The sequence below is a fragment of the Phocoena phocoena genome, chromosome 7 (genome assembly GCF_963924675.1).
Source record: "Phocoena phocoena chromosome 7, mPhoPho1.1, whole genome shotgun sequence".
In the NCBI taxonomy this organism is placed as follows: Eukaryota; Metazoa; Chordata; class Mammalia; order Artiodactyla; family Phocoenidae; genus Phocoena; species Phocoena phocoena.
The window spans coordinates 44,059,566-44,078,535 of NC_089225.1; the positions used below are offsets into that span (position 1 = coordinate 44,059,566).

General features: G+C 40.8%; 1 protein-coding gene across 4 annotated transcripts in view; it reads right to left on the reverse strand.

Annotated features, from left to right (window-relative positions):
- Window positions 1–18,970, reverse strand: part of RBMS1 (RNA binding motif single stranded interacting protein 1) — a 211,320-nt gene that overhangs the window by 106,159 nt on the left and 86,191 nt on the right. The gene's annotated exons all lie outside the window — the stretch shown is intronic.

Genomic DNA, 18,970 nt, shown 5'->3' on the forward strand with positions numbered 1-18,970 from the left:
AGCTGGAGAAGGAGGTCCTCACCTCGAGGCACGGAGGGTGCCAGTCAGCCCCTGCTCTGCTTGTCTCTGCAACCCAGTAGCTGCTCCCAGTTACATAAGAATTATTCAAATTACACCATCATCCTACTTTTAGGAGAACTTCCAGTACCAAGCAAATTAGGAAGAGATGCAGATCTAAAAAACAATTTAATCCTGCCTGAATACATTTTTCGAAAGGTAGTATGTAAATTGTAAATACTGAAGCCAGAATTTATCCATTAAAATCTTAGACAGGTTATCTCACTCCGCTGTCCCCAGAAATACACATGGAAACTTTGCCTGCATCACCTACATCAGAGACTCTAACTTCATCTTCGTTCTTTCTTACTGTAAAATCCAAACATACCTTGCGATAATAGCTGATGTGCAAATGCTCGCTAGCAGTTATCTTTCTAGAAAGAGACAAGATGTCAAGAATAATACTTTTCTCTTAATTGAGGGGAGTAGGCTTAGCCATTTGTTTACCTGTTTTAATTGGGGCTGTAATTTGTGATCGTTTTACTATCAAATTTACCTAGACAATCTTTAAAAAGAGCGAAATAAGCAACAGCTAAAGGGAGAACACCATTTTAAACCGTGACAGCTTACTGCAAACATTTTTTTCTAGAGAACTGAGTGTTATTCACCGTACTGATCGCTAACATTGTTGAGCATTTATTGTGTCTTTTGGTACCAAGCTAGGTGCTTTATATGTATTCTTTCATTTAATCACAATAAGGGAGGTATAATTTTCACCATTTTACAGCTGAGAATACAGAAGTTAAGAGATTTTCCCAACATCACTGAGGAGGTGGCCGTCTGGATGTGAAATACGGTCTGCCTGACAACCTCTTTAGGAGCTAAGCGGAAGAGAAAGTAGGCGTTAAGGGAGGGGTATGCCATTGAGTTTCACTGAATTGGGGGCCTTATTTGATACACAGTTGCTCTACCTAAAGACTCTTTTTTTAAAAAAACGACCTTTGCCGTGAATATTCTGCCTATGTCATGGTTACTAAAAATCTTCCTAATACCCATCAATAAAACATAACCAAAAGGTTTTTGGCTCAAGAAACTTGGTTGCAAAACAGTGGAACTTAGTGATAAGTTCCCTTTTACCCCGATCCCAACAGTACAGCATGACTGTGAGGAATATCTCTAGAAAACACTCAGGCAACATGCTTTCCTTTAGATCTTCTCAGTACATGGTATTTTAATTTAAACAAAGGTTTAACACTTACTAACATGGTTATTTCTACATTTGAATTAAAGAATAAATCTGCTTCCCTGGCCTGTAAGCCCCTTGAGGACATGTAACCACATCCTGCCTGACTATCCCACCCTGTACAGCACAGAGCTTGGACCAAGCACTTTATGTACGTGGTGAGGGAAAAAACATGGACTGACATATGTTAGAAACCATGCAACTGTTGCAGGGCTTTAACTGCTGTATGTTGAACAGCTCTGGGGTATAAAGAGGTGAGAGGAGTTGGCCAGGGCTGGATGATGGCAGAGTCTGTCTTAGAGAGGAGTTTGATATCTGGGGCAAAATGAATCAATCATACCCTTTTCGTAGCTGAAACAAGATCTCTATTTTCACTGAAATCTATGATATTTCCTCTCCAGACTTGCAGCATCTCTGGAACAATCTCCCAACTCTATGACAGGTGGACTTTTAAAATTCCTAGTTTAAGACTTCAAAAACACCAGGGATGCTGGACAAATTATGATTGATAGTGAGAATTATAATTCAGAGAAAAAGATGAGTCCTAATAATCTTAATCGTATTGCCTTTGGATACCTGAGATATGTGGGTATCTGTCTTTTCAAAACAGATTAATCAGAATTACTATAAACCTTCAAGAAGATATAATCACTCTGGGATCCTCCTGCCTTTTGGTAACGGCCACATCTGGTCAGGCAGTTGTTACTCATTCTTGCCAGGAGCTGCTTTAGTAGACTCTCAATTTAAAAATGACACCTTCACTCCAATCCTTTTAATTGATTTTTAACCTTAGAGAAGTGTACGACAGAGAGTTATTTAGAGGACTAACTTCTTAATGGAGCCATCTGAGTATTTTGAGAAAATTCTCTCGGATGAACCACAAATCACACCCACCGCCCCCTCAACTGCAGCATGGCTTTAGAAGAACAGAGAAAATGCTACTCCTTGAAATGAACTGCATTGCTTTAAAAAAGTTAATTAAATATAAGTATCACCATCCTAATACAATTCAAATGTCACTAGTTTCTGTCAGGAAATTGAAAACTTAGATGTGTATAGTAACTATAATGTTACATTTGTATATTAAGCTATACCGAAGTTAAAATATAAATGGGGAGAAAGTGGGAAATGGCTGGATTAGTTTCCTAAGGCTGCTGTAACAAATCACCACAAACCTAGTGGCTTACAACAGCAGATGTTTATTGCCTCACAGTCCGGGAGGCCAGAAGTCGGCAATCCAGGTGTCAGCAGGGCAATGCTCCCCCGACGGCTCTAAGGGAGACTGCTTCCTGCTCTCCTAATTTCTGGCAGCTCCTGCAGTTCTTGCCTCGAGGTAGTGTACTTTCAATCTGCCTCTGCCTTCACGTGGTCAGCTCTCTGTGTCTCTCCTCTTCTTAGAAGGACACCAGTCATTGGACTTAGGGCCCACTCTAATTCTGCTCTGATTGTATCTCAAGACCCTTAACTAATTACATCTGCAAAGATCTTATTTCCAAATTAAGTCACATTCTGAAGTTCTGGTTAGACACGAATTTTGGGACACGCTATTCAACCCACTACAGTGACTTTCTCTGAAGGCCGATTTTGACCCTCCTAACCTTACTTTTCCTAAACTTACTTATGTAATCAGAACATGTACAGAGAATTACTTTACATCTGTACCCACTATAACACCGATTAATTCTTTAACCATAATTATATCCAGAAAGAAACTTATGTGTCATCTTGTCCAACCTCATATCCAAAGGAAGATTTCTCTCTATGGCATAGAGATGGGGGGTGAAGGTGGGGGGCCATTACAAGACAGCAGATGTCCCAGTTTATTTCTAAACCACTTCTAGTTGCCACAGCATACAAGTCTAGTCTCCCCTTCTTTTATCCAAATTTAAATCTTTAATAACTATCACCCCCCCCCAAAGGTATTCCTTTAAACCTCCCGACAAGCAACAATAACCGAACAACTTCTTTGACCTAGACAACTCCCAAGGAGGTAGTAAAGCAATTACGGTTGAAAGGATGCATTCTGAAATCAGACTGCCTCAAGTTCAGATCTACCACTGAACTTGACCTAAGGCAAATTATCTCTGAATCTCATCTCTTCATCTGTAAAGTAAGGATGACACTGTCTATGCTAGCTCACAGAGTAGTTGTGAAGGCAGCACAAGCTAATCACTGCTGGGCCCCTAGTGAAATGCCAAGCTTGGAAGAAGCGCTTAATGACTGCCAGCTACACTTGAGTCCATCCTTCTCAGTGTTCCTCTCGCAACTTGGTACCCAGATGGCCAAGAGGGCTCTGCTCAGTACAGACACCACCAGTCCTAAGCTTGAAACTGACTTATACAGGTAAGTAGCTCCTCAATCCCCCTTCCTCCTACTCCGAGGCTCCTTTGCAAAGCCACAGTAAAGAAGAAATTGGAGAAAACTGAAAATGAAAATGACCCTGTGGGTTCAAAAGTGGAAGATGCTGCGAAAGGCAAGGGAAACTGGAGGAGCTGATTCCCCAGGAAAGGCTCCCTGGAAAGGTTGGCTAACCAAAATTTTCCTATTCCCTGGGCATTTTCATTTGGGTGAATTTTACACTTAAAATTCCAACTAGAGGTGCATCTGGGTTAGGGCCCCTCTTTTAAAATCCCCAAACTTCTTGAATCTGATGTGGTAAAACAGTCATCACCTAAAACAGTTGAGATGAGCATCACAAGGGAACTTAAAGATGTGCATATGTTCCATTAGAGGTGCCTAACTTTTTGTTATCTTCAACCTTCAGAGAGAGAGGAGGCAGAGTGCAAAAGGCCACTCAATTTACGTTTTTCACTATGATTATTAGAAGTGAGAAAGGCATTCTCTTCCTCTACTGAACGTACCATACGATAACCCTTTGCTCAGCAGAGACTCAGAACCGAAGGTGGCAACGTCATTTCTAAAATTCCATTAGAAGACCATGGGCTTTGGGGCTAACCGAGGAATCTAGCTATTATTAATAACATTTCGACTGGCAAACCTAGGAACCAGTTCACCAAATACGATGTTTCTATGAGAAAAAAAAAAAGTGTTCTGATTTTTAAAATTTCAACTTACAGATGAACTTTTGGATGAGAACTTTTAATACTCATGCGGTAGGATGACTTCATTTCTTAATCTAAATACTCAAATTTTATTAACTGTAGGTAAAACAACACCAACAGTCTAAGCAGCTCAACCAGCTGGCTAATTCATTTGGGGTCAAACCAACCACACAGCCCTTTTCACATACCTAGTTGGACGTATTCGACTTCCCTCAGAATTTTTTTTTTTAACTGAACAGCACGATTTTATGATTATTCCCATTAACCCTCTTTTTGTTAACTGGTGCCTATCTTCCAGTATACTGGTATCCTTCTGCTAACTGATATTCTCTGTAGTGCACCATTCCTCCCAGCTGGAAGTCACCTGAAGAATTGAGAAGCATGTTTTCTACGTGGTGTACAAGTTGCTGCTTTCAACAAGTTTTATCTCAGGATATCTACTGTCTGGTTTTTCAAATCCTAAGACTACCCCCACCTCTTGACTTTCCGGGCTGCTTCTTCCCTCTTAGCTAGAGACAGAGCTATGTATGATTGTCAAGATCAAAGTTACAAATATCAAAAGACTGCCAATCGTGGCTTTAGGAAATGGGGCTGGGGAGGCGGCAATGATGGGGAAAACACTGAGGCAAGTGAGATTACACTAACTACTCTTTTTCTCTTAATGGTTCTTTTTGCCCTATTCCCTTAAGAGGGCTGAATAAAAATCGGGTAGATCTCTAAATTTTATTAGCAAGAGCTTTTAATTACCAAATGTTGTTTCCTAAAATTTACAATAACTGCCAAGGTTTGTGGGCTGTGGCTAAGCAAGCAGAAAAGATGCATGTGCAAGTGCAAGGAGCCAGGTGCCACTGTCTGATGAGCTGGTCCTTTGCTTGCTTCTGATTAGACAGCTGTCTAGCTGTGGAGGAAGGGAGTGTCTCAGCAATGGTGTGAGACCTGGAACCTTTCTCATCCCTGCTGCCAATGGCAGTCTTGCCCACTCAGTGTGTAGGGGAGAGATGCTGAGAAAAAGGGTCAACAAAGCAAATAAAATGGAAACCCACTCTCATCATACACACACAGTTAGGTAGACTATGAGATGCTCAGGAATCGCTCCTCCCTGCCCTGTCCTCTCCCCCAACAAGTACACAGAACTAGCAGCATATGCACCTCCTCCCACCCCCGCAACACACATATACACCCTAGGCAGCTGCTTAAAAAACATGCCTGGCAAAAATTTTACCGGGGGAAAAAAAGAAACAGCTTTCTGTGTACTACATTTTGAAGATTTTCATCTGGTCCCTGAGGTTCACGGCTGGCCCTGGCGTCTTAGCTGGCTCAGCACTTCTACAGACTGACCTCTGAAACCGTTTCCAGTTTTCTATAGGAACGGAGAATGGCTCAAATGCATCAGCCCAGCCGGTCCAGTGCTCTGGCCAACCAAGGTTGCAAGGGACACGTGCTGTTAGCTTTTCTGATGTCAGCCTTGGGAGATATATCCCAGTTTTTCTTTGGACCCAGTTTTGACTCAGTTTCTCATACATCTGTCATTCTCTTACTTGGTACCCATTTACATTTCCTGCCTACATCACCCCTGGACTTAAAAGATCACTGCTTTATAAGCTAGCTCATTCTTTGTCACTGAAGATGCCCACAGGCAGAGCTTTTCTGAGGAATATTTCACCCAGTGGTCCTCAGATTTCAGTGAGCTTCTAAGTCACCTAGAGACCTTAAAATGCCCCTGTAGTGTTTGAGAAAGTGAGGTAGTGGGACCCAATAATTTACCTTTTTTAATAAGCACCCCAGGAGATTCTGATGCCGTTGGTCCAGGGACCACACTTCAGGAAATGCCTACATAAACAGTAGAACAAAGAGAGCACATCTCTGAGACTCAGAGACCTTGGTGTCCCTCCTACTCTGGAAGGTTTACGCTATGGCCTCTACAGCTAATCTGAGTCTTCAGGGCACTGAGGCCCCTACCCACTTACGCCCCAGCACCCTGGCTGTGACCATCCTACTCGCAGAGCAGCCGCCATCTTGTCCCCTTGCTCCCCACAGGGTTTATCTTTCAGCTCTTCCAAATGACACTGGATCCTTGGACTTGCCGGCAGGAAGAGGCGTGTCCGGTTCTAAAACTGCACACTCTCTAGTCACACCCTCTAGATTCTCTTTTCCATCAGCTGATCCAAGCAATTTCTGGTTCCCTGATCTGACACTTCTTACTAACCCTCCCTCAGACGTGAGAGGTTTTCGTGGCTTCTCACTAACAGTCATATAGAGAGTTGAACGCCCAGCTCTACATACACTTCACTGGGTACAAAGAAATGTCAACTCATCGGCTCAGAGGATACCCCCTGGGACGAGGCCTTCCGCAGTGCATCTCCTACACAGTTACAAGACAACATCTTTCTGTTCCCATTCGGAGTCAGGGAGTCCATTCCACACGTGTTCATTTTACAAACTGTCTCAATCCTTACTTTGCTTTATGTGACTATTTGCAGAAAACAAACAAACTTCAGAAAGTGGCTGCTTTTATAAACCCAATGACCTCATTCTGGGCAGAAATGTACCTTCCCCGACACATAGCACTGCCAGTCACTGATAAATTCTTGCCGAAATAATAACTGATAAGTATGCCTAACTTCACACGCTGAGGTAGTTCTGAAAAATTCTGCATGAGCAAATCCATGTCCTGGATGCAGTAAGGAAATAGGATTTTTAAAGAAAACCTGAAAATGAAAGCAGCAAATACTGTGCCCCAGATATGCATGTAAAACGCTATGCTCCATAAATACTATGTTGCAAAGAAATACAGTTTCCAAGTGCTCAGACCTTAAAACAACCTAGCTGGTGATGAGAAACACACCCAAACAAAAAGACCGATTCAGCAAATAAGCAACAATTATATATAATGAAGAATACTTTGATAAAGAGAAGTAACTAATTTAGTTGTTTTTTTTAAAAATTGGTGCTATCAAGATGTGCCCTTAGTATCTGTCAAAAAAAGAGGGGAGGCGGAGAAAGAAAGAAAAAGTGAAAGAAAGAGTAACAAAAGTGAGGCACCTCTAATGGAATGTATGAATAGCTTTACATTTTATGTATAAGACTCAAGAAGCTTTGATACGGCTTCACATTCTTACAGAACTACAGCTCTATGATAGCTTTCAAAACAAACTTAAAAATGGCAAGAATCTCCCTGTTCCTAAGGACTTACCTAATAACTTCAGGAACTCACTTCCATTCCAAGTCCCTAGAGGTAACCTGATGCCTTAATGGGTAATGGTGCGATTCACCCCTTTCTGAGGATAAAGGGCATTACTGCTTCTCCACACCACCACATACACATCCCAGCTGAGATGCGGTCAATGGAAAACCATCACATCAAAATTCTGCTCTAATGTAATAGCAGGAACTGCAGAAAAGGGAGATGACAGAGATTATCTTCCTGGAAGAGGGAGACCTTGAACTTCAACTTCCAGAAGAAAGGGAAGTGAGCTTTGCTGACGAGAGGGTGGAGTTTCGTGGCCATCTGTGATAGCCTAACAAAAGACTGGAGGAGAGGAAGGAAAAACAGACTTCAAGAAGCAAGGAAAGTACTTTTGACTGGAATGGCAGGTATGGACTTGAGCAAAGCAGATCAGGGACAGAGCAGTTAGTTCCTCAAGGTCCTTGACGATTCGTTGGAAATGGATGCATCCATAGCTATTTACATGTTTAAGCTATTTCTGTAAAGAAGTATCTTTTATCTTACAGGTGAAAAACAACAACAAAATAAAACATTTCCTTATATGCTATGCACAAGAGGGCCACCAGTTTAACACTTGTGTTATGAAAGCCAAAGTGACCACGAGTGAGTCACGAAGCGTTTTAGCTTTATTTGGGCTCCACCAGGGTACCCAACTGATGAGCTTCACTCAAGATGAAGGAAGGTCTGGTACCAGGTTGTTGTGGGTTGAATTTTGTCCTCCCCCACCCGCCCCCCAAAAAACCCCACATACACTGAAGTCCTAACCCCCAGTATCTTAGAACGTGACATTATTTCGAGATAGAGTCTTTACAAAGGTAATGGAGTTAAGATGAGTTCATTAGGGTGGACTCTTAACATGGCTGGTGTCCTTATTACAAGGCAAAATCTGGACACAGAGACAGACAACCACACAGGGAGAATGTCATGTGAAGACGGGAGTTAGGAGAGAGGCCTCAATAGGTTCTTCCCTAACACTTTCAGAGGGAGTACGGCCCTGCCAACCCCTTGGTCTTTGACTTCTATCTTCCAGAACTGTGAGAAAATGAATTTCTACTGTTTAAGAACTCAGCTTGTGGAACTTTGTTATGGCAGCCCTAGCAAACTACGTCAAACATATTTTTAAAGAAAAAAAAAAATTAACATTTTACTCCTAGGATGCTATTTCTATTTTATCACGGCTCTCTTGTCTCACCATTTCAGAATTATGACCAAGATTTAGGGATTCAAATTACAAAAAAAAAAAAAAAAAGACCAAGGTAGTATTGATTACATAGATACATGAAGGAAGCCTCCCCGAATACAAGCAAACAAAATATCTGGTCAAGATTGAGCCTTTAGGACTTCTCTGGTGGTGCAGTGGCCAATGCAGGGGACACGGGTTCGAGCCCCGGTCCGGGAAGATCCCACATGCCGAGGAGCAACTAAGCCCATGTGCCACAACTATGGAGCCTGCACTCTAGAGCCCGTGAGCCACAACTACTGAAGCTCGCATGCCACAACTACTGAGCCTGCGTGCCTAGAGCCCGTGCTCTGCAACAAGAGAAGCCACTGCAATGAGAAGCCCGTGCACCACAACGAAGAGTAGCCCCCGCTCGACACAACTAGAGAAAGCCCGCGCCCAACAACAAAGACCCAACTCAGCCAAAAATAAATAAATTTATTTAAAAAAAAAAAAAAGATTGAACCTTTAATCCAAAACCTTCTGATCAAAGCTAAGAATCAAACCTACACTCACTTGGTTTTACTCTCTGTCTACTCTATTTTGATGGTGCTAATAAGTATCATTACTATCTGGTTTGAGTATCACTTTCTTTCAGTTGGTTCTGTGCACCTTTTGGTAAAAGAGACAACGAATAAAGGATTCCATAAATCAGGGGTGGTCTGGACAGCAAACTACTGTCCAGAGGCCAAATCCCATTTGCCACTTGCTTTTGTAAACAAAGTTTACTGGAACACAGCCTATCCGAATGCATTATCTGTGGCAGCTTTGAAGCCACAGGTAGTGCTAAGTAATTGTGACAGAGCCCTTATGGCCTGCAAAGCCTAAAATATTTACTATCGGGCCCTTCACAGACAACCGTATGCTGGCCCCAGTTGTAGGTGGTCTGTGAAGTGTACGAGCAATTTTTAGGTAAACCTTTATCTGTTGTTTCCCTTGATTGTCAACAATCCCAGCTCCACAAGTGATGTTTTCCAACCCTACTTCATACCTTTGACTTGTGAACAATGAAAAGAAGAGCCTCTTAGAAACTGAAATAGTACCATTTTTGCCTGAATTTCTCTTTGTGCTCTCTAGCTCTTCCACACCCCTCTTAGAGAACTAAACTAAATTTGGCAATGAATTAATGCCAAGAATGTGGAAGACATACTTCCGTTTCTTCTCTGCTTTATGCCCTAATAAGCAGCTTAATACAGTCAATTAAAGGGTAGGGGAACTCTAATGTGACAATCAACACAATGACAAAATGGATCAGCCAACTGAGAACGTCGTTTCTATCTGGAATCAAATCAAATGCACCTAAAAGTCAAATCATCTAAATTAAGGTCAATCAGAGCATAGCTATAGGTTAGACATGTTCTTACACCATGCACTTCTTAAATAGCTACACCTCTTAAGTCACTGATTCATTTCTACCTTGTATAGTTATTTATACACCTGCTCCACAGCCCCTATTTCACTACAACATTGAGAAATAAAATCATCAATTTCTTATTCCCTTCAGGGCCTAACACAGTGCTTGGCCCATACTGGTCTCTAAAATATTGATTGAATGAATAATAATCCAAGCTGGATTTGTTTGAAAAGGTTCAAACTGCACTATGGCCTGGATACATGTGTTCTAGTCCTGGCTTTGTTACAAATAAGCTGTGTGATGTTGAAACATCCTCAACTCTAAAATGAGTACTTACAAAAGTGTATCTCTTAGGGTCCTTTCAGCACTAATATTCTATGCTTCTTTTGTGATACACGACATAACAGACATTATTTCGTATCACTTCATAAAGAGCACTAGTTATCACATCACAGGATTCATTCAGAATAAATTTTCATGTTGTAGACACCAGAAAGAATCAGTGAGAGTCTCTGACAGGGACCCACCCACTTTTCTTGAGACTAAGCAACTACGAACCTTAAGATACATAAAAAGAGAAAGTATCCAAGTGCACTATTAGTACCTGAAATATCTTAATGGTAACAAAGGGCAAGGAACTGATCATTCAGATTTTTTAGAGCACATTTCAGTGTGTCCTAGAGGGGCCTTTAGCACACAGCAGGGATGTAAAGTCTAAACGTGGTTTCTTCTATACAGGAACTTACTCTAGAAACCACAGAGCAAATTTTGCATGCTGTAGTAAGTCAGGCAGGAAGGGGCTAAACATATGTAAATTTGTCTACCCACAGCCAATCAGGTGAAAAAGACAAAACAAATTTAGAGAGCAAAAGAATGTCCATTAATAATTAGAACCTGTGGGTTTTCTAGATCACTGATATTTTAAACTAGATTGACTTCCAAGTCAGTAATCTAGATTTCATAAATGCTTTAAGAAACAATAAAATAGGTGGGAAAACTAACCTTAAAAGAGGAGAAGTTAAAAACAAAACATATGACAGTTGGCAGATAATTTATTTTGTCTGAAAGTAACATGCAACATACCATCCCTAAGGACTTAGTTGTTCAGAAAATAATAAAACACCTCATATGGAAGCAATTCTGAAAACACTGGTGCAAGGGTGCGCCACACTTGGAAGAGCCAAGACTCTGAAGGTAGAATGATGGAGGATTCAGGGTCAGAAGACCTAGGCTTTTTGATCTGTGAGATTTTGAACAAATCGTTCGATGTCTCTGGATTATAATTTCCTTAGGGGTAAATTACAAGGGCTGGACTAGATGATCTCTAAGGTCCCTTCCAACTCTAAAATGCAAAAGGTTCCTCTAAATAAGTATTTCCCAAACCGTTCCACAGAATATAGCTAGTAAATATCCTAGGTACCATGATCAAATAATTCTAGGAAACAATGAGATACACAAAGTTGGACAAATGTCTGTACTGCAGGATTTCTCAGACTTTTAAATGCGATTTCCACTGTTACTCTCTAAGACAACAATACTATATAGTTTGTAGTGTTTCCCAAGTTTCTTTGAACACCGAATACTTCAATTCCTGGAACACTTTTAACATTTGATAGAACCCCAGGATCTTAGCGAACACAATTTGGGAAAACTGGCTTTGCACAATAGACTTCATAAACTTAAAATCACACGCTGAAGGAAACAAAATACTCATGTAATAGTTTAAGGGCACCCATTTCAGAATCCACAACAACATCTCTGTAGTGTTTGTCTGTCATAAAGCACTTTATCTTACTTTAACTCCTTGATCTTTTACTCTAGGAAGTCAAGGACAATGGAAGAATCGTTTCCATTTATCAATGAGAACTGAGTTTCCCTTCGAGAGGAAGTAACAAAGTATTTTCTGCTCATGAACAGAACGATCACAATCTTCTACCACTATTATCATTTTGTGACCCATCCGCCGAGATCCTCTTGTGTGAACTGACTTGTTAGGCGACACCGCAAGGAAGGAGGGAAGCAGACAGAGCACCTGCCACATATAGGACTTCATCCAATCATCTCAATAACATTAATTATTTTATCTCGTTTTGTCACTGAGGAAATCAAGACGCAGGAAATTTAAGAAATGTGTTCACAGTAATAGAACTAATAAATGATGAAGCTGGGATCCACACCCCTGTCCACCTTTTTTTCTTTAAAAGCAACTTAAGATGTTTTGAAATAGTTTGATAGTATATTTTAAAACTTAATTTGGGCTTGTGGTGCAGTTACAAAATATATATTATTTTGGTTCGTGGTTGAAGTCTGTTTGAAATATGATTTGATTTACACGAATATTTGAACAATGGTTATAGGGAGGTATAAATTATATGAGAGCCACATCTTAATAATTATCACCACTTGAACATTTCTGGCATGCCAGGCAGACACATCCGTATCATCTCATTTAATCATCCCAATAACTCTAAAAAGTTAAGATCCTGGAACGACTACACCTTCAAGATCTTGACCATGGAGTTTCCTCTCTGATCACTCTCCTTCCCTCACTCCCAGGGACTTTCCTTTTCATCTTATCAGAATCTCCAGGACCCTCCCTGTTCTCAAAGTTCAGTGTCTCTCTTGATTTCACCTGTCTTTTTTTTAACATCTTTATGGGAGTATACTTGCTTTACAATGTTGTGTTAGTTTCTTCTGTATAACAAAGTGAATCAACTATATGTATACATATATCCCCATATCACCTCCCTCTGCGTCTCCCTCCCACCCTCCCTATCCCACCTTTCTAGGTGGTCACAAAGCACCGAGCTGATCTCCCTGTGCTATGCGGCTGCTTCCCACTAGCTATCTATTTTACCTCGGTAGTGTTCATGTCAGTGCCACTCTCTTACCCTTCCCCCTCCCCGTGTCCTCAGGTCCATTCTCTATGTCTTCATCTTTATTCCTGTCCTGCCCCTAGGTTCATCAGAACCTTTTTTTTTTTTTAGATTCCCTATATGTGTTAGCATACTGTATTTGTTTTCCTCTTTCTGACTTACTTCACTCCGTATGACAGACTCTAGGTCCATCCACCTCACTACAAATAACTCAATTTTGTTTCTTTTTATGGCTGAGTAATATTCACCTGTCTCCTTAATGTTCATCAGGATACTCTCGATTTTCATACCTAATCCCTTTACCAATGCCAAACCCTACATAAATTCATTACCCAGACGCTTTCCCTCATTTCTTGTGGGAGAAGGGTCAAAATACCCTGCCAACTCAGACCCCTGCACTCCCAGGGGCCCTCGCTACAGCTTAGGCATCCTTTTACTCGTCTCTATTTGAATGCTCACCAAATTCCCAAGAGCGATTACTCCAAATCTTTTGTCACACTCTTTAGGCCTAGAATCTTTTCTTTTTTTTTTTTTCTTTTTTTAAATCATAACAGACGACCTAACCTCTTTACTGAAATGTAGGCTTTTAAAAGGTTGAGCTTCACTGGCCTCCTTACTCCTCCTAACATCTCTAGCATAATCAATCTCCTCCTTCCTGTATCACTGGCAGGAAACTCTCTCCTTTCCTGTAAGACTAACCTCAATCTTTCTTTAAAAAAAAAAAGACCTAGTTCCAACTAGTCCCTGTTTTCTATCACCTTGCTCTACCTACAACCAGTCAGATGCTAAGATAATCCTGCCTCAAGATTGTCTGAAGGGACTCTTTCCTTTGACACCCAGTTTTTCTAAAGACACACCCTCTTCACTCACGCATTCCCTAAACCCTTTGGAATGTACTTTCTACCACGTTCACCCCTGCTCCCTTCTCTGCCCACCACACACAGACTACTCTACTGAAACTTCTGTCTCAAAGACTTTCAAAGACCTCCCAATGGACATTTCCAATGGCCTCTACTCCGCCTTTACCTTCCTTAACCTCTAGGCAACACTTAACAGAGCTGACCAGCTCTGCTAGAAACTCTGCTCTTCTTGGGCTTCTGTGATACTCTCTTGATTCTCCCAGAATTTTGCCATTTCTTTCCCCTTCTTTGCCTAAGGCTCTTCCTCCTTCCCACTATAGAATCTATGCTCCCCAGGTCTCTCCAGATTCTTCTGGACACCTTCTCTTCCTGAACTGCTTTAACCTGTTCCCAATGTGCCACCTATTAAGTTGCAGGAGGTCCTGAGCTTGCCCAAAACTCTAGTTCTGTATCTCTTGCTGGAAGTTCCTGCCTGCACTTGGTTGGTAGGAAGGGTGGTAACGCGTGATTCACGTGGCCAAATTGAAATGGCCAAACCAAGCTTATGGCTTTTCCTGAGAAACTAATTTATTGTGGTAGGGTGAATTCTCTAACCCGTTCACCATCCAACCTGCCATCTTTCATACTCCTGTTGAGGTGGGAGTATTTAATATAACCAATGCACTTGTTATACTACAGATGTTATCGATGACATATACTATCAAGAAAAAGATCTGCTGGATAAGTACTCCACTCCAAAGAATGTGAGGATCCAGGCCAAACATGGAAATCTACACACCCATGTGACACAGCCTCTACACTGACTTTAAGACAATCCCAGGGCAGCAGTAAAAAAAATATTTACAACCATCGCCTGGATCCAAAAAGAGTACTTAATGTGGTTCGCACTGGGTGCTACTAGCCTTTCAGGGCTGGACGATTCTTCCTTATGAGACTAACATGGATACAGAAGGACCCTTTGTATTCTTGGTGTCTGGACTTTGAATACCAGTAGAATTTAGCACTCCCCTGCCCCCAATTTAACGCCTAAAAAAAATGTAGACGATCCCTGTAGGAGAATGGCTGGATTCTACCTAATCACTGAGACCAGAGCAAGTAATTTTGCAGAAACTTTTTATTTTTCCAATCATTTCAGACAAGAGACCTAGGACTCTTTTTTTACGAACACTGTCCACTCCCCACCCAATCAATCGCCAACTCTGTACATAACTTGAATGCACCCCATCTAATACATTCACACTGCCGTTACTCCATTTCACAGCTTTACTTCAACTATTACAACACCTTTAAACTCAGGCTCTCCTTGCATCCACTTCAGCAAGCTTGACCCTATCCCTGCTCTGTCCTCCAACCTCTACCCTGCAGTACAGCTCACCTGAATTTCTCAATCTTCCCCTAGAAAAGCCCATGTCTTCTATCTTCAAATCTTTGCTGTAATGTTCCTTCCACCTAAAACGTCACCTTCCATGATGCAACCTGCCTCCTGAGTTAGAAATCTTGGCACCATCTTTAAGTTGTCCTCCTCCATTTCCACATGCAGTCATAAATTCTTTTGGAGGGCGCAAATCCCTTTGGCAAACTGATGAAAGCTACGAACATCTCCTCAGGAAACAGCGGATGTACGCCACATTTTACATACAATTTTAGGGGCTTTATGTCCTCCAATGTCTATAAAACTTGGTTGTTCCTCCTGTCCACAATGTGACTGCCTTCTTTTGGGTCCTCACCATCTCTCAGCTGTTTGAGGTGCTAGCTAAACTGGCTTCCCCCCACCCAGCCTCTCCCTTAACGAGCAACAGTGTACCTTCTGCGTGTCACCCGTTTACCTCCTCCAGAATGACATTCCCAACTTAACTTATGCTACACACTCAGTAATTATTTGACTCAATGCTTCTGAGTCGCTGTTAAACTTTCAGTTAAACAAAAGGACATATTCACTCCCTTGGAGCTGGCCTGTTGGGCATTTGACTTATAAAACTGAGAATACAGACAGAGAAAGTGGAGACAACATTGTTTCTAGAATATCTGAATACATAGGGTTGGGTTGATCATAAATGGTCTTCCAAAAGGGTGATGTTTTTTTAGGCAGCTCCTGGAAGTGGAGAGACAGAGATCTTGTTTTAGAACAGTGCTGAAAGGAAATTCTAGGTGATGGGAATACTATGCAGAAAAAAATGCGATCTAAGAATCTCAGATAATACAAAACAATGAGGCTACATATCGGCACCCAACCTACAGGGCATCAAAACAATGAAACAAACAGATTTTGTAAAGTGGCGTGTCAACTAATAAAGTAAGAAGCCAACAAAGCAATACTGCTTTCCTTCTCTCTCTCTCTCTCTCTCCCTCAGAGCCCCCCCACCTCTTTCCTCCTCCCTTCGGTGCTCTCTCCTCCTTTCACTCTGAAGTCCTGTAGCCGCTACAGAGCACACCCAAAACTCCCTGATATACTGAAAATCCCCCCTGGGTTACACAGTAACAACAGCTTCTAAAGTGCAGACATGATCTGTACTGTGTGTTTCTTACAGAAACTGTCCCATTATAAGTTACAGCTGCCTGTAAGGAAGCCACGCCTCTCACCCCACTGCCCTTTCAAAAAGCTACAATGAAAAGGACATGTGTGACGAAGGCAGATATGAGTATTCATAATAAAATAAATCCAAAGGATTATGACATGAGTGGTAGAACAGTCTTGGTTTTTCACGTTCAATACAGAAATTATATGAGGGGGAATCTGTCCACCAAACAGCTGTATTTAAATGCACCTGTAAGTCAAATGACAACAGAGAAAACAGCGGTAATTCTTCAATATTTAAAATAACTCCTTCCATGAAAAATACTTTAGCATATGAAATTCCATACATATAGCTACATTTTCTCCTTGCTGACTCATATAAGTTGGTGTCTTAAAAATGTTTTTTAAAAAGTACACAAGTCCTGTCGAGTATGTATAAAATGGGAAAATACTAAGTTCATAAATACAAAAACTATCTGTCAGAACTAGGTGATTTCCAAAAATGTGATACAGGAATTGGCAGTAAAAATAAAAACAGAAATTCATAAAGAATAGTAAAGGACTGTATCTCAAAGCTCAGGCACAGAAACAAGTAACACCTACATGCTACGCTGAAATTCTCAATGACATGAGAATTGGGTTTTCACTGCAATTTTTAAACATTAAAAATAATACAATTTTCTATATTCTTTTCACTTTATCTTTTTCTTGATAACCGAAGGGACTGCATGTTCAGGTGGGGAACAAGGGGGACTGGAAGGCCGAAAAATAAATGTAAAGAGAATCATGAAAAATAAGTCATTCATGATTCCATCTACCAACAGAGGAAAACACTTTTTAATATTTTGGCATATTTCCTTCCAGTCTTTTTTTATTCATGCATTTTTTGAGGTTGTATTGGATGCACAATTAACAAATGCAAATACAATTTTCCCCAGTTTACGTTACACTGCTTTGTAAGTCCGTATGTTTAAATGAATAAAGTGGAGTCAAAGTACATTTCTATTTAATAGAGCACTGCTGTGTTTAACACCAAGTTCTGTTGTGGCTGCTGCCATTTAGTAAGTGTTAAACAACAATAGCTACATTGATTCATTATTTTAATACAGAATTTAGTTTGCTCCATTTAATTTTTTCACCTTGTCCTAATTTCAGGAAAAGCTTATTACTTCCTTCCTCATGGTATGTCTATCCTATTTTAAAATTTACTAAGCTTTTAGAATATATTAAAGCAAAGCATTCTCTACAGATGCGAGTTTAAAAACAAACACCCACCAAACACCTACAGATGTCCAAGGAGAAAAACAATGTTTATTTTTCTGAGAAAGGCAAAGATGGCATCTTTGAAAACCAACAAGACAAAGGAAAGAATTCAGGAAATCATCACGCATATACTAATAATCAAATCCGTCCATTTTCGAGCAAATTAAAAGGTAGCATTTTTCATCAACAAGAGTGATTAATGCTCTTTTTTTCCTTCTCCAATCATATATTTGCATAAAATAAAGAACAGAGGGTTGAAAGGCTTTCTTTCCCCAAAGGGAAGGCAAACTCTGCTAACAAGAGCATAATACAGGAACAACTGTTCTGAAATATGGTGGGATGCTCTTTTCTATTTCTTTTTGGATTTTTTTTTTTTACATGTGGTTGACAGTCTCGTTTTCAAGCTCCAGATCCTTACCCTTTTGGGGGCTGCCCCCACTTTCTAAACAAAGTCCATTCTTAGAGGCTGTGTCAAGGTCTCCCAGGATCACACAGAGCCTCCCAGGACCACCCGCTGTTGCTTGCTCTGTTGGGACATTAATAATAATAACACCTTAGAAGGATTAACAACAACAACCCTGTGGAGTGGGCACTATTATCTTTATTTAACAGAAAGTGAGGCTTTGGGAGGTTAAGTGAAAAAGCATGCAAGACACAGAGCCAGAACTTAAGACGGGGTCTCTTTCAATTAGGTTGAGTGATGGTTAAAGAAGTTAAGATGTGAAATCGGCGTTACCAGGGCTCAAGGAATATGCCAAGAGGCAAGATTTTTGGAGGAAAACATGGGAATAATATGGTTTATAATTACGATTTCTTTTATAACTCGTTTTAAAAAGTGAGTTGGGTTCCCCACAGATAGGATTGCTGGATTTCGCAAATAAAAACACACAGCACCGCACAATATCTGGGACGTGCTTATACTAAAATATTATTCATTGTTTATCTGAAATTCCAATTTAAGTTGGTGTCCCGTACGCTGAGAACCCTAGAGCAAAGGCCTTTATGAAACAAACAAAAAACACTAATAAATTACAAAGCTACAATTCCCAAAGCTGAAATCTGGAATGCTCTGTGTGCCACATGTCTTTGGGAGGCCAAGTAAAGGGAAGTGTAGTGGGGCTACAGCTGTTCTTGACCGAGCTTCCTTTTCTTTTTTCTGGTAGCTGACAGAACCCTTGACTCCAGAGACCTGAGCTTTCACCAACTAGGCCATTTAAATTCACTGCCTCAGAATTCCTGACCTTTTCCCACTTTATATGGATGTTGTGAAGATTAAATATAGCTGAGGTTGGGAAGGGATATCATATACATCTTTAAATATTTATTTATTGGCAGAGTGCTTTGGAAATGTATTC